The sequence below is a fragment of the Camelus bactrianus genome, chromosome 3, assembly GCF_048773025.1.
Source record: "Camelus bactrianus isolate YW-2024 breed Bactrian camel chromosome 3, ASM4877302v1, whole genome shotgun sequence".
In the NCBI taxonomy this organism is placed as follows: Eukaryota; Metazoa; Chordata; class Mammalia; order Artiodactyla; family Camelidae; genus Camelus; species Camelus bactrianus.
Window position 1 is genome coordinate 36997721 of NC_133541.1, and position 15868 is coordinate 37013588.

At 40.8% G+C, this 15868-nt stretch overlaps 1 protein-coding gene and 1 long non-coding RNA gene across 4 annotated transcripts in view; one reads left to right on the forward strand and one right to left on the reverse strand.

Moving 5' to 3' along the window:
- LOC141576020 (uncharacterized) overlaps positions 1 to 3702 on the reverse strand; it is a 67906-nt gene extending 64204 nt beyond the window's left edge. The window contains exon 1 of the long non-coding RNA XR_012504201.1: positions 3045 to 3702. This is a non-coding gene — a long non-coding RNA (uncharacterized LOC141576020). The remainder of the gene's footprint in view (positions 1 to 3044) is intronic.
- Positions 1 to 15868, forward strand: part of SNX18 (sorting nexin 18) — a 234912-nt gene that overhangs the window by 122740 nt on the left and 96304 nt on the right. The gene's annotated exons all lie outside the window — the stretch shown is intronic.

Below are 15868 nucleotides of genomic sequence, written 5' to 3' on the forward strand. Positions count from 1 at the left end.
ATTTCTTAGTATCATCTGTATTTAGTTGAGAATGGTTTGGGAGGACATTAATCTGAACCATTTTAGTTTCTTATTTTCCAATTCATTACTTTTTATTTTGGATCAACTGACTTTTACCCTTTTATTTTTACATTTTATTCCTCTTAAGTGGCTCACAATGTTGATTCTTCAGATTTTTGAAGAATGTAATAATTTGGCATTGATTATGTTGTCCCAAATTGGACCTAAACAGACCCAAGCACACACTGATTTCCCTCTCACTCTATTTTTTTATTTGTTTAAATCTTTTCTGAAACTAGGTAGAGTACAACTGAAGGGTGTTTTTGGTTTGTTCATTTATCTTTCGGGTTTTTTTTTTAATTTAAAACAGGCAATCTCTATTATGGAATAGTTTCTTCCAAATTTTGAACAATCAAGGAATTCCTTTAAACTGTTCTATAATCAGGAAGCATCAGAGCTTGGAATGAATTTAAGCCCTAGTTTGCTTTGAAGATAGACAGGATGGAAGCTCAATCAGGCAAAGAGAAAGAGCTGGCTTCTGGACAGAGTCTAAGCCAAATCTTTATGGAAGGTCCCATCTATGAATGGGTTCTGGAATTGATGTGTTTGCTGGCTCTTAGCAATTTCTGGAGGGGAAAAGAGGGAAAAGAAGGAACTAGCTAAGTCCTATTCTCACAGAGCTTGTCTGTCATTCCCTCTTCCTAAGGACAAATTATTTAACGAGTCAGCATTCCTTTCACCCAATGAGAACAATTATAAATAAAAACTCACATGCCAATCACCCACAGTTTGAGTTTTATAAAGCAAATTAAAGTCTCATTTAAAAAAATTAATACACTGTATTTTTTAGAGCAGTTTTAAGTGCACAGCAAATTGAGCAGAAAGCACAGAGCTCCCATGTGCCCCCATCCCCATGCACAGCCTCCCTCACCATTCACATCCCACACCACAGTAGTGCATTTGTTTATTCCTTCTATGATGCTCTTCCTTTCTTTATGTAGATCTGAGTTTCTGACCTATTATTTTCCTCTCTCTGAAGAACTTCTTCTAACATTTCTTGCAAGTAAGCTCCACTGGCAAAAAATTCCCTCAATTTTTATTTGAGAAAGTCTTTGTTTCTCCTTCACTTTTGAGAAGGATAATTTTGCAAGGAACAGAAATCTACAATGGTGGTGTTCTTCTTGCAACATTTTAAATATTTCACTCCATTCTCTTGCATATATGATTTCTGAAAAGTCAGATGTAATTCTTATTTTTGCTCTTCTATAGGCAAGGTGTTATTTGCCTCTGGATTCTTTCGAGATTTTTTTCTTTGTCTTTGATTTTCTGATGTTTGACTATGATGTGCCTGGGCATAGGTTTTTAAGTATTTATCTTTTAGTACTTAGTATTTTTTAACATTATTTATGTATTTATTTTACAATATTATATTTACTAACTGAAGTATAGTTGATGTACAATATTGTATGTTACAGGTATGCAATATAGTGATTCACAATTTTTAAAGGTTATACTCCATTTATAGTTATTACAAAATATTGGCTATATTCCCCATGTTGTACAATACAACCTTGTAGCTTATTTTATACCTGATAGTTTGTACCTCTTAATCCTCTACCTCCATCTTGCCCCTCCGCCTTCCCTCTCCCCACTGGTAACCACTAGTTCCTTCTCTACATCTGTGAGTCTGTTTCTTTTGTTATATTCACTAGTTTGTTGTATTTTTTGATTCCACATGTAAGTGATATCTTACAGTATTTGTCTTTCTCTAACATTTCATTTAGAATAATGCCCTCTAAGTCCACCCATGCTGTACACCAGAAACTAACACAACATTTTAAATCAACTGTACTTCAATTAAAAAGCAAGCAAACAAACATACATATTTTAAATGGGTTGCATGTTTGTTTGTTTATATAGTTATTTTTAGTATTTACTTAGTACTTAGTATTTACTTAGTATTTATCCTGAGCTGTGTTCTCTGAGCTTCCTGGGTCTGTGTGCTGGTATATAACATTAATTTGGGGGTAATTTCTCAGTTATTATTGCTTCAAATATTTCTTTTCCTTTTTCCCTTCCTTTATTCCTTCCTTCATTCCTTCCTTCTCTGTCTTTCTGCTATTTGCATTATGCCTGTGTTACACCTTTTATGGTTGTTCCATGGTTCTTGGATATTCTGTTCTGTTGGGTTTTGTTTTTGTTTTTGTTTCAGTCTTCTTCCCCCCTCTTTGTTTCTCAGAGCCCACATTCTGAAATCCTATGTCTCAACTGCCCACTGATTTCCCTTGATCCCCATTCCTCGGGCACAGCACTCACATATGCACTCATGGGGCTCTGTGGTAAGGATAATTCAGCCACTGCCTGGGTGGGGAGTAGGTGTTTGTGTGACTTTGGGTGATCAACCTCCCCTCTGCTGCCTCAGTCTGGAATACAGCTTGGGAAGCCAGAGTTGTTCAGAGAATGAGCTCCATTTTTGTGTGAGTCTAGGCTCCTTTTGTCAATATTTTCATAAACATAGGTTGATTACTTAACTTCTTTTGCTTCAGTTTCCTCAACTGTAAAATGGGCATGATGATAATAGGAAGTACATGTAAAGTACACAACAAAGTATGCTAGTCCTTTATTCCTTGCTGATAATGGCCACATTTATTGAGGCCTGCTGTGTGCCAGGTGCTGTTTGGAGTGCAGGTTTTGGTAGGCAGAATAAGAAAGGGTGATGTGTGGTGAGGGTGAGGGGTGCTAAGGACATGACGTAGGAGAAAAAGAAGGAGCACCAAAAAAGGAGTTAGAGTTGCAGAATGGCAAGAGCTGAAGTTCAGTTCAAAACAAACTTCATCTCTTTTCTGTTTCCAAGTTTCCTAGACCAAGTCCTGACTGATCATCCAGAATCTCTAAACACCAAGAATGTGGTTGAGGGAGGGGGAACCAATATCCCATTTCTCCCCACCTCTCCCCTGAAGGAATCCAGGGCTTCATTTTGGATCCATTATAATAACCCATTCCTCATACTGTCTTCCTGGCAGGGGCTCCGTAACCCCACTTACTTGAAAAAATGAAGCCAGCTCAGATTCGAAGTTCTGAGTGTTTTTTGCCATGTTCCAGCTGAGTCGTCCAGGTCAGCACAAGGTTGTCCTAGTCCAGGATGTGGAAGATGGCATTTTAACTGCAGCGGAGACTTCACAAACCCAGAAAATGCCAGAGGAAGGACTGGGAGAGCAGTCGAGGGCAGTCATGTGAAGAGCAGCCCGCCTTGGCATCTGTTCAGGGCTTCCCAATCAGCCAGGGACAAACACAGGAGAAGCTCAGTGACCCTCTAAGGGTCGCACAGCTCAAAAGAAAATGGTGGGGTTTCCTGAGGCACTCTTTTGAATTTGTTTGTTGTTTGTTTTCTAATGACATGTTGACTAGCTCCTGTTATTTGAACTGTTACAGTTTTCCAGCCTTGATCAGATTACAATTGTGTAAGAAAAAACACATAAGAATATTTTTATGATCTCAAGGTAGAAAAGGATTTCTTCAATAAGACATGAAAGAATCAACCGCAAAGGAAAATATTATTTATAGTGGGGTTTTTTAAAATATAAATAAAAAAATTTTTAATGCAGTCAAATTTATCAGAGTGAAAATACCAGCCACTGACTGGGAGAAGAAAACTGACCCTCATAATGACCAAAGGAAAAATATCCAGCACATAAGAAGCATTCCTACATCAATAGAAAAAGAAGCCAATAAATATTCAATAGAAAAATGTGCTAAGGATATAAACCAGCAACACACATAAGAGGAACCCAGAATAGTAAATAAATATGAGCAATGCACCATCTTACTAGTAAGTAAGAAAATGCAAATTAAAACAACTGTGAGATCTCAGTTCTCCAGAATATCTCTAATACTTGGGGGTGTTAGACTTTTTTTTTTTTGTCAGTCTGATGAGTATGAAATGGTAATTCTTATTACTAAGAGAATCTGGAGAATAATTTGATAACATATCAAGATGAAGATGTGTCTGCTGTTAGACTCATCAATTTTATTCCATGTGTCTACCTCTCAGAGACTTTTACACATATACAAAGATATACAGATAAGAAAGTTCATTTGTGGCATGTTTATCATTGTGAAAAACTGGAAATAACATAAATACCCATCAACAGAAGAGCATATAAGCAAGTTGTAGTATATTCACACAATGGAAGATTCTATAGTAGCTAAAATTAATGAAATAAAGCTACAAATATCTACAGGTATAAATCTCTTAAAAACACATTGATGAGAAAAGTAACTTGCAGATGGATAGCATACAGCTTATATCATTTCTATAAAGATTTTACATAAGCAAAACCATACTAAATATATATATATATTTTTACTAAATATTGTTAATGGATGCATATATATGTGGTAAAAAACATTTCTTGTGAAAAATAAACAGGAGGGGTAGGGGTATAGTTCAGTAGTAAAGTGTGTGCTTAGTATGTGCAAGATCCTGGGTTCAATCCCCAGTGCCTCCATTAAAAACATCAAAAAAAAATTTTTATTAAAAAATAAATAGAAAATTGAAGATGGTGTTGGCTCCTACGAGGAGAAAAGAAGGGAAATGTGATTGGGAGAGATACAGAGGAAGCTTAAACTATATCTGAAATGTTTTTTTTTTTTTTCTAAATGTTTTGCCACATTTTATTAAACCTCTTTTTAAAAAAGCAAACTGTATGGTGGGTACATAAGTGTAATGTACTTCCCTCTACTTTGAAATATTTCATAGTAATAAAAGAGAAAGAAATATCTCCAGTGACAATGTGTAGATTATTTTGGAGTAAGTCTGGGGATAAGGAGACCAATTAACCTGGTTAAGAAGCAGTGGCAACAAGATAAGTAAGTGTTATGAAGGGCTCACACTATAGCAAAGGAGTGGGGATGGAGAGGAAGACATTTCAGGGGGAACTGACAGATCTTGGGACATGTGAGAAATTAGAGAAAAGGAAGAATCAAAGACAATCTAAGAGATTTACAATTTGAAAGGTGAGGTGGCTGATACTGTCGGGAATACAGGAGAAGGATAAGCTCGGGTTGGCAGAATTGGCAGGTTGGGTTTGAGGAGTCCATGTGTCATTCAGGCACAGCAATCTGGTAGAAATGTAGGCTTAGCCCCGGAAAGGGTGTCAGTTGGGTCTCAGCCTCATATCTTATTTGTGCCCAGGCACTCATGAACCCACACATACACATGACTCTTCCTACTCTTATGGTTTAATGGTCATATCAGCTTCGTCCTCTTTGGCATTACTGGTTTGACTCTCCATTCTGGTGTCACATATTTTGACTGCTCTTTCTCTCTCCATCCCCTGATTCTTGCTATCTCCCACTGCCAAATCCAGAGGGCAAGGGAGCTTGGTTGCTGCAGCCTGTAAGAATCAGCCTCCTAGGGATCAGAGCAAGACAGAAAAGGATGGAGAATCGATCCTTGGTGGATGTGAGAAGATACCAATGGAAAATAGCCAGGATAGCCATGTTTGGTCCAAGAGTGAGAACATAACCCAATAAGAGGATGCTGTGCAATGACTAGCTCAGCCCAGATGCGTCACAGGCCAGGGAAAGAGGGTTTGTTACTAGAGGCAGGAAATTAGGAAGCTTGTTGGGCCTTGAAAATCTACTACAAAACCCAACTCAACAGTCGACTACAATCATGTGTGCAGGTACAGTAGGAAAACCATGGAAGTGCTTACTCTAAAAGAGGATGTAGTAAGGAGAGGAGATGGACCAAGCCAAGGATGGACCCAACTAAAGTTCTAACATTCAGGGAAGAACTCCCAGAAGAAGAAATGCCCACAAATTGAGAACAAGCAGCCAGAGTGGTAGGAGGAACACAGAGTGTGGTCTCGTTAAAGCTGAGGGAAAGAGACTTTCAGGGAGAAGATGGTCAAGAGTGTAAAATGCCAAACCAGTAACACCAATGGGAGAGTATAAATGGGAAAGGAGAAGGCAAGGAGGAAAAACTAGTTACAGCTTTGGGACATGACAAAATGCCCTGAAAGGGCCCACTGAAAGGAAAGGAAGAAAAGAACATTGGGACAATGATGAAATGATAATAACATGGATGGTCGGGAAAGAACAGAAAAAGTCAACTCAGTACATCCTGACCCTAAAACAGCTTTGAGGGGAGTAGGATCTGCATTACGTCAGATAATTACAGTCATTTTAAAACAGAAATGGATTCTTATATTATCTTCTTTCAGTTGCATCTTTACATGGACCATTTAGATTCCAGAGCCTCCCATAACTTTCTCCATCTTCAAATTATAGCCCATAAACCTATCTTTCCAGCAGAAAGAAAGAGGTGAGGAGAATAGCCATCCAGTGGCAGAATGAGGCACGGAAGACAAGGGTGGCGACAGAGCACAGCTTGGGCCACACGAGGCCCAGATCACAGTCCCAGTTCTGCACTGGACTCGTTGCTAAACAAGAGGCCACTTGCCCATGTCCATAGGCCTACTTTGGGGTTGGAGTGGGTTCTCCCTAGTGCTGCTTTCAGCTTTGACTGCCTATGGCTCTGATCCTCGAGGGCAAGAAGGAAAACCCCCAAGGGTTCTGTGAAAGCAGCATCCCTCAGTCAGCAAGGGTGCTCCCTGGCAGACAGGTCTAGCGAAGACCCCTGAAGCATCTCATTCGAGTGCTCACAGGTGTGCTGTCCAACCAGAGTCTCTGGGAGGTGCTCTTCTCAAAACCCAGAGCAGACTCTAGGGCCCTTCACCAGCTTCTCTTTCCACTGGCCGACCTGGGGCAAAGGTGTCAGCTCTGCTGGGCAGGAGAGAGCCTTAGCAGGCAAGGAGCTGGCTCAGTGCCTAGAGCATTCGCTCAGAAAACAGGCAGGGCGTGGGCTTGCACAGGGTGGAAAGTCTGAGGCTGGGTGGTTGCGCTAGGAGCCAGAGCACTTTGGGAGAAGCTGCCAAAATCATTCAGACAAGCACTTGGGGGAATTTCAATTGTCCCTAAAGTACCTTTTAATTTAAAAACAATCAGGAGGCAGGTCAGAGGGTTTTCCATCACTTGGCAGTGAATGGCAAAGCCTGGTCTTGGAGAGCTGGCACTGTGTTGTTGCAGTCTCCAATTAGGTGTGAGAAATGGTTGCTGCTGCCTGCCAACTGGGGAGGAGCCAGGCAGCTCATCATCCCTTGTCTCATAAACACAAGGGGCTCCAGCACCAAGCCCAGAAAGACCAATGACACCATTCATCTCGCAAAACTTTCCAAACACTGGAGGAAGCTCACAGTTTCTGCATCAAATCTTTTCACCCAAGGGCCTGAGATGACACCACTCAGAGATTTCTGCAAGTAGAGATGCTGGTGACATAGCCAATATAAGTGGGAGGATGGTACTGAGCAACTTCCATCAGTCTTTCCAGGCAGGAGGGCTCCATGTCTGTGCAAGATGAGGGGTGAGGAGAGCTTTAGATGGAGACTCGGGACAGAACAGTGTGGCCACTTTCTGGAGGAGGCTCCAAGGTATGGGCTCTGGGTTAGGTTGTCTGGGTTCCCAGCTGGATGACCACAGGCAACTGCTTAACCTGAATGAAGCCTTGGTGTCTCTGGTTATAAAATGGGGTGATGGTAGTGCTGAATTCATAGGGTGGTGGTGAAAATAAATGAGACAACAGACTCAAGCATTGGATACAGTGCATGGAATATAGAAAGGGTTAGAAAAGGTAGAGTCAAAGAGAATTACACAAATAATAAGCTAACAGACTACATACTCTCCCACTGTTCTCAAAGGCTTGATTTAAGGACTGCCAGTTGGACAGCACTTTGGGTTGAGCCCAAGAAAGGCTTTTCAAAATGTCAGATGTTATCAGCAGTCCGTTTTATAGATGAAGAAATTGAGGCTTCATAGAGTAGTGGTTTGCTTGTGTTCACACAACCAGCTTGTAAAATAGTCAGAATTTGAATCTGAAACTTTTCATTCTAAATCCATCAGGGCATCATAACACACAATAAGCCATTAGAAAAAAATACGTCGAACATCTTTAAAGCAAAAGTATACAAGGTATAGATGTTAGAAGAATAGAAAGAAAAAAATCTGTAAATGCCTGTGTTCCCTGATTCAGAATTTCCCTTAATAGTGAGATACTCTGGGTTACATGGCCTGAGCAGCGCTGCAGACCTATCTGACCAGGAAGAAATCTTCTTCTGATTCCCCTAGAAGGCCCGCATCCGGAGCAAAGGGGCCATTTGATGAAGGCACCACTGACTTTGCAATTACTTTCTATACAATATTTTCTTTATTTTCCCCTTGAGGTGGTAACCCAAGAGTCACAAAATATCTTTATTATTATTGTTGTTTTTCTTAAGAAATCACTCCCACAGAAATACAGAAGATTTTTCACGAGGCACAAAGTCCTTGAAAGAAATACTCAGAAAACCACAGTACCCTAAAAAAGACTTCCAAACATTCCAGACTTAACAAAATCTGTGCTAAGAATTGACTCCTCAAGGAGGAGGCTCTAGGCAGACGACACTGTAGTGATTTCTTTATATCTTGTTGATAGAGGCATGACCTGTACTCCTCAAAGTTCCTCCTTCCTACCCACTAACATTACCTTTCCTCTTAGCTCTGTTAATCACCCTCTTGTATGGAATTCATTAATTTACGTGCTCGCCCCATCTGAAAGGAGGGCCAGTTTTTTTCCACTTTTGTGCCATACAGAGCTCAGCACTAACGGTATTACAAAACTAACTGTATTGGAAAAGGAAGAGAGTATTCTTTTGTATTCTAGAATACAAGTTAAATGGTATTTAATTTTCTTTTACCTACGTGACCCAGAAGTTACTTAGTGGGTCCCTGTCTTTTGGAGTTGGAAACCAAATTAATTTGACCCCATTCTCCCAAATCCAGAGCTGTCAGAAGCCTAGGAATCTCATGAATTCCTGGGAGCCCAGTTTCCCATGAGGTCTTCCTTCTCTGCCTATAAAACCACCACCCCTTCTCTGAGTTCTACCAAAAAGAAATATGAACAGATAAGTCTTTATGGATGGTTCTGGAGCAGAAATGGAGTCTCACGACACAGCAAGGCACAGAAATTCATATGAAGGGCAGCCCCCAGCATCTCTTCAATGGCCTGTGAGGCCGGGCGACTGGGCTGTTGGACCTGGCCCTCATCTCTCTCCACTGTGCTCTGTGCTCTTGCCTCTTCCTCCTTGCATTTTCTCCCCTTTGTCTTCCCCCCTCATCTCCAAAGCAAAAAGCAAATTTCTCTTTGGTCCAATGCAGGCCAGTTTTACTTAATTCTGTGAAGTTCTATGGCCAAGAAACACCCAGACCCTCAGGCTCCTGAAAACATTCCAAACAGCAGGTATCTAGATAAAAATTTCTTTCATCGCATAAGGATCTCAAGCAGTTTATAAATACTGCCTGATTGAAAGTCTTCTCAACCTTATCCTACATAATGAGAAAGTGAATGTTTTGATACTTTGAGGCAAAGTCAAAATAGAACTAATGTTCAGCTCCTCAGCCGGGTTCTCAAGGTGAATTTCAGGAAAGCCTTGCTGACTTTCGAACATTCAGATCAGAATGTCCCCTCAGACACATGCTCCCAGGGCTGGAGAAGTTCCTTTTCACTTCTCATCTCCTCCTTCTCTTATTGTCTTTACCTCTCATGGAGGACAAGCCCAACCACCAGGTGACCTAGGCCCAGGGGCCAGGGGCGCGCCTCACCAGTTCTGCGGCTGGGCTCGCTCTCCGGCTCCAGCCACCCTGCCTCCTGCAGCTGCCGGCCGGGACCAGACCCGCTGATATGGGCGGGCCGAGCGCGGAGGGCAGTCTCCCGGCCCTGGAGGTGGCAGTGAGGACCAGGCCCCAGAGAGCGGGCAACATGGGGACAGGACGGCCAAGACCCCGCACTACAGGCCCACCGACCACGGCCTCTCCGCCTGAACTTGAGGGGACGGTGTCACTATTACTAATCTGCCTTCCTGGGTGGTTACTTCTTCCTTTGATTGGCAGCTTGGGGCAAGTCTCTCCAGAACTCTGGGTTCCAAGGAACCAATATGCAGCGTAACTTGCGGAATGCCGTGGAATGTTATCGCGGGATGCCCGCAGTTCCCTGTGGGTTGTCCTTACCACAAGCCTTTAGTCTCCTAGGTCCCTTTTCTCTTTTAACCCCATCCCTCCCCAGACCAATACATGCATCTGAAGGTAAATAAATCTGTCAAGAGAGCTCATAATCCTCAACATCTTCGTTTCATTGAAACCAGTAAAACAACAGTTAAACTTCCCCAGTGCTCTGCTACTGCCACCCTTAAACGGAAAAACACCCCAGCTCTGTTGGTTTTTAATATGATTTTACTTGTTAAAAATAGATGTTTTAGATGTCCCTATATTCGCTATCTTGTAATAACCTATAATGATAAAGAATATGTATATATGTATAACTGAATCACTATGCTGTACACCAGAAACTAACACAACACTGTAAATCAACTATACTTCAATAAAAATAAATACACAGATAAATATCCCCAAAAAGATGTTCCTAAATCTAGTATGCATTATGAAAATAAAACTCATTTGTAAAACTAACAAAGGATCTAAAGCTGCGAGGCTGCATCTCCATGGATCTGGAGGGGACAAGCGCAAAAGGTGTCAGTATTAAACTGGCTGCCACGGCTTGATGATACTAACCTCCTAATGCTATGGTCCTGATGAAAGCCTTTCCGTTGTAAAATGATAAATTCTGAGGATGCGACCTACAGCATGGTGACCAGAGTTGATAAAACTGTATTGTACAATTAACATTTGCTAAAAGAGTAGAACTTAAATATTCTTACCAAAAGAGAAAAAAAAGTTAAACGTGTGAGGTGACCATTGTGTTAGTTCAAGGAGGGGGAATCCTTCCACAATGTAAATGTGTATCAAATTATCACGTACGCGTAAATATCCTCAATTATACCTCAATAAAGCTGGGGGGAAAGGGCTATGGATGTGTATTTTCCTCAGATAATAATTTAATCAGATTCTAATTTCAGTGATTTGAAGGATAGAGTGGGTGAAGGAATGAAACTTTTGTTACTGACCTTTTCCAGTCAGTCTCCCACAAGGGTCCTTCTGCCCAGTGTCCTTCCAGTCCATAGAACAAACCGAGATCGGTTCAGAAGCAAAGGAAGGTTTTATTCTTCGACGGAAGAATGCAGAGGCGCACGCTCGGCTCTAGAGTACGCCGTCTCCCGGCAGACCGGCTGTTGGCGGCTGCCCCGCAGGGTTCTCCTCAGCGGCAAGGGGGCGGCGCTTGCGCGAGTGGTGCGCAGGCGCGGGTTTCTCACAGCACTGCAGACTGAAGCGCCCCAGCCTCCGTGCGCTCGGCGCTCCCCGCCATCTTGTGCTGAGGGGCCGTTCACAGTACTTCTCCACATGAGCAAGCTGAGGTGTCCGGCAAAGCTGTTCTGCACCAAAGTGATACGTGCAAGGCCTCTGCACACGGCCCCCTACAGGCAAGTGAAACTAGACTAAGCACAAAAGAAGACCTATATTCATCTTTTGTGGGCTTTTTCTGGTGACACTTTGCGTCTACCAACCTCCGTTGTAAGACCTTAGTCACTTACTGATTTTAATTAAAGCAACCTGATCGAACAGTGGTTTTCCCAGGGATCTTCAGAGACACCTCTCTTCACAAGATGACTGATAGTTATCTTAGAAATAATCCTACAATTCCCACTCAGTTACAGATACTACTGGCATTGGAGTGGCCCATTCTCAGGAAGAGAAAAAAACCTGGATTCTTAAGAAAACTAAAAATCCAAGACTTTGACTCTATTGAGCGTCCTCAGCTATGATTAGGAACAGGTACTAGTTTTCGTCTCTAAGAATCAGGACTCTGCTATTCCCCTGAAGTTGTTTGTTGAATATGAGAAGAACTGGGGGATGGATTTGGAAGGACATGTACTAAAATCTTGATGGTCCTTGCAGAGTGATTTACAAGAAATTTTCTGAAAGGTTGTCCAAATTAGCAGAAAGAACAACAGAGATTTCCTATTACTTAAATAAAAGTTCTTACAATCAGAGCACCTCTGAAAAAGAAACTTTTGTACCCCAATAAGGTCCAGACAATCAAATCAGTGAAGGCTCGAGTCATAAACTGGTCCCCTGTAGCAAACTTGAACACAGACCACTGTGTAGGCTGTTTCTGAATGTGTGCTCTTGGGATTGTCACCAGCAGAAGAAAAGAGAAGAAATCAGGATTGGGCACCAGAAGTTGAACTTCAATGCTGGATATCTCAGTGGAAGACACAGTCAATCCTATAGGGAGTTCTGAAGATGGAATCATATTCAGAGGTCCCCATGTTGGGGAGAGGAGGGAAAATACTTTTTACCTCTTGATTAGTCATTGGAGATGGACTACCCAGGAACAGGAAGGAGGTAAGGCTGTGTGTTTGTGTATATTTGTAAGTCTTTCTTTGCCTGAGGCCATCCCTTTGGGGAGGACAGCCAAAGACAGTTTGTCTGCCCTTCCTGTAGGAATAAGTCTTTCATTCCTATAAGAGCGTTGCACCATCTACCATATTAAATGACGTGGAAGTGAAGGAGTTGCAGTAGAAGAATTGTGCTTTTCTCACCTTTGAGGGAAATACAAAAGGAAGAATACACTCAAGAGTTGTGTAAGCTTTCCTCTCTCACACTAGGCAAGGTATTTCTTCACAAGGAACACTCTATTGCCTATTCAGCACTGCTAGTGGATATTCTTGGTTTATGTGACCTGTAATCAAAAAAGTATAGTTTCATCCAAATCTGCATTCTTGAAAAAGGAGGGTGGGTGGGATCGATAACCTGTTCCTAAAGTACAGCCTTATGACCCAAAGTGAGGTGAGGAGGCACTCATCTTTCAAAGGTAGTGTCCAGCCACTTTTACTTTATCCAGGCTTATAAGTGGAGACATTCATGTAAATTTCTCAATCTGTGCTGGTACAGCTCTGCTGGAATATGTTTGGAGGTGTTTGAATGCATTTTGTTTGTTTCTTTGTTTTTACAAAAATTTGGTAGTTGGTTTTGGCCTTTTTATAGCTTTTTATTCTTTGGAGATCTATGTTTATTTTTTCTAAACATAGGAAGCCACAGATATTTTATAGTGTGTATTTTATAATTCTAATTTTAAAGTCTTTGTGATCTGGTTCTATTTTCTGTTATTCTGCTTGTTTTTGCTTATGTTGTCTGGGTTATGCATATGCAACTGATCATATTTGACCATGTGCTGGTGACTGTAATTAAAAAATAATTTAGCAGTGATTGATGTCATAGATGATGGGACTTTTCCTCTGGAGAATATTTTTATCTGTTACTGGGGCTTTACCAGTAAGGGCCCTGCTTAGTCCATGTTCAAGGCCTGTGGTTCTTTGGACCATCTAGGTGAGCCAGACCTGGGTTGCAAATTCACACAAGGGCTGGTTTGCCCTTCATTTGCTTGAAAGTACAGGCCTTTGGATCCAAGTTTAATATATACTAGGAGAAAGTGGAACTTCCCCACCTTTCGTGCGCCCCAGGCTTTAACGTCTTCCTTTTTTGCTTTGTGAAGCCACCAAAATAGCATCTCAGCTTTGCATTTGTCTTCAGGTTTGACAATTGGCTTCATGTGCTCAGTTTACCTACCTAGGATTTGCTGTCTAGATTTTTGCAAATTAAGTCCCTTATTTTTTAGCTTTTTGATTTCATAAGAAAAAAAAGTAAAAAATTAATTTCACCTAGTTTGTTTTTTTTTTAAGTTCTTACTGGAAGGGAGGAAACTTTTAGTGCTTTTATCTGTGGCCAAACCCTGTGGCATTGTCTATGAGAATTCAAGGGAGATCAAGAGACATCTTATTCAGTGTCTCAAACTAACAAGCTTATTTTGTCGGTTGAAGTTGCGTCAAACAGAGTCATATATTAGCGCTTCATGGTTCTAAAAAACTTAAATAAAATCAGAAACTCTCATTATGCATGGATCTGATTTTCCATCTAGAACATAACTATGTAAATATAAGATTTCATATTAAATTATCATAATTTTGCTAGAACTAACAGGATGTGATCCCCAGACTTTTAAAAATAAAGCTATAGAAATACCTGCATCATCAATGTCATTTTCATTTTTAAGTTCTTCACAATTTACTTGAAGTGGGATGAGCTTTTGAGAGGTTATTTGGGGATGAGAAAAGACAGGCGAAGTCAAGTATTTTTTTTTCAACACAGGAGAGGCAGTTATTTTCAGTGATATGAAGAAAATTCAGGTCTCCCCTATAATTAGAAAGCTAGCACATAGTAATTACATGAGAAAAGCCTTTCACAGATAACAATGGAATCTGAACCATCCAGTTTAGGATAATTTTCCTTATTTAAAAAGTGCCAAACACAATTAATGTTGAATAATTTTCAAAAGAACTGTGAACTTTCATCTCTCCCATTCAAGATGACTTCAGTCTGGAGACATGAGTTCCTTATTTCAGGAGCTAGTTCCCCTCAAAAGAACCTTTATGACATAAATGAAATCTGAAACTCTTGAAGTGCTAGATTTATTTCCATGAGGTCGATTTAAACCAAAAAGATTTCATTCTCTCAAAGAAATTACTCCATCTCCCTTGCAATGCTGTGGTTTATAGTACAGTTATTATTAGCTTTGACCACAATTATGCCACTGTGACAGCCTCCCCACCTGCCCAGACCAAGAGTGATCTCCTTGTCTCTGGAATGCTGGTTGCACTAACCCTTCATACCACTCAGCTGGCACTTAGCATTGCTTAATGTTGCTTAGCCTTTTATGTGCATGGCTATCTCCTCAAGGAGACTGAACCCTTGAAGGACAGGGACCCTGCTACGTGATTCCTTGTTATAGGTCCCTGAAACTCCCAGTCCCAGTGCCTTCTACACAAGATGCTCAATACATATTTGCTGATGGTAATGATGATTCTTATTTGGCTTGGATGAGAAATGTGTCATAGTTATTACATTTCCTAAGTTCCTAGCACATTGTCTGGCCCAAAATAGGTACTCAAGAAAAGTTTACTGAATGAAGGGATAAATCATTAGATGAAAATCTGGTTAGAAACAAGCACAGAGAATGGAGAACATCATAATCAGATTATTTTTCAAGCCTCCTTTTTAAAAACGCAAAAGTAATCACACTTTCTTCTTTTAATTGACCATGAAAGGATAGACAGAATATGATAACCACTTTAACCAAGTATCATTAAGCCCCATACCCCCTTTCTTTGCCTCAGGATAGAGACTATAAATGTCAAGTGGCCTGACTGCATTAGCACTGAATTGCTCCTTTGTAAGAGTATTATTTTCCTAGTTAGACGTATTATTCTCTAAGATTCTTTCTAGTTCAGAGTCATTGCATTTTTGTAAGGAATATAGATTTTGGAGTTTGGTAATCTGGGTGTCAGAGTCTAGCTTCACTTTTCACAAGTTGCATTGAACTTAAGCAAATCATGTAATCTGCTGATATCCCCACCCCTGCCCAATTACTCCTGTGTAGATTGGGACTTATAATTCCTGACCTGTTTCTCACAGTGTAACCATGAGACTCATTGAGGAAATGCATATGAAAATACTCAGTACTATTCAGGTATTAGAGATTAATTGATAGTTAAGGAAGATAAATATCTTCCCGAGAGACTCTAGAGATCAGATGGTTAGGCATTTTCTGAAGGGTGTTTCACACAGAACACTATTTTCATAAATGGTAATAAGCCATGACATGACCACGTCATTTCAAACAAGTATGGGAAATTCTATGATAAACAAAAGTAAGCGATTATTTTATTCCAGGACTTATCAGAGTCATTAACATGGTCATGCACTTTGTGAATTTCTGAGAATTTCCCAATCTTAATGGACAGGGTGTCTTACAGGATTA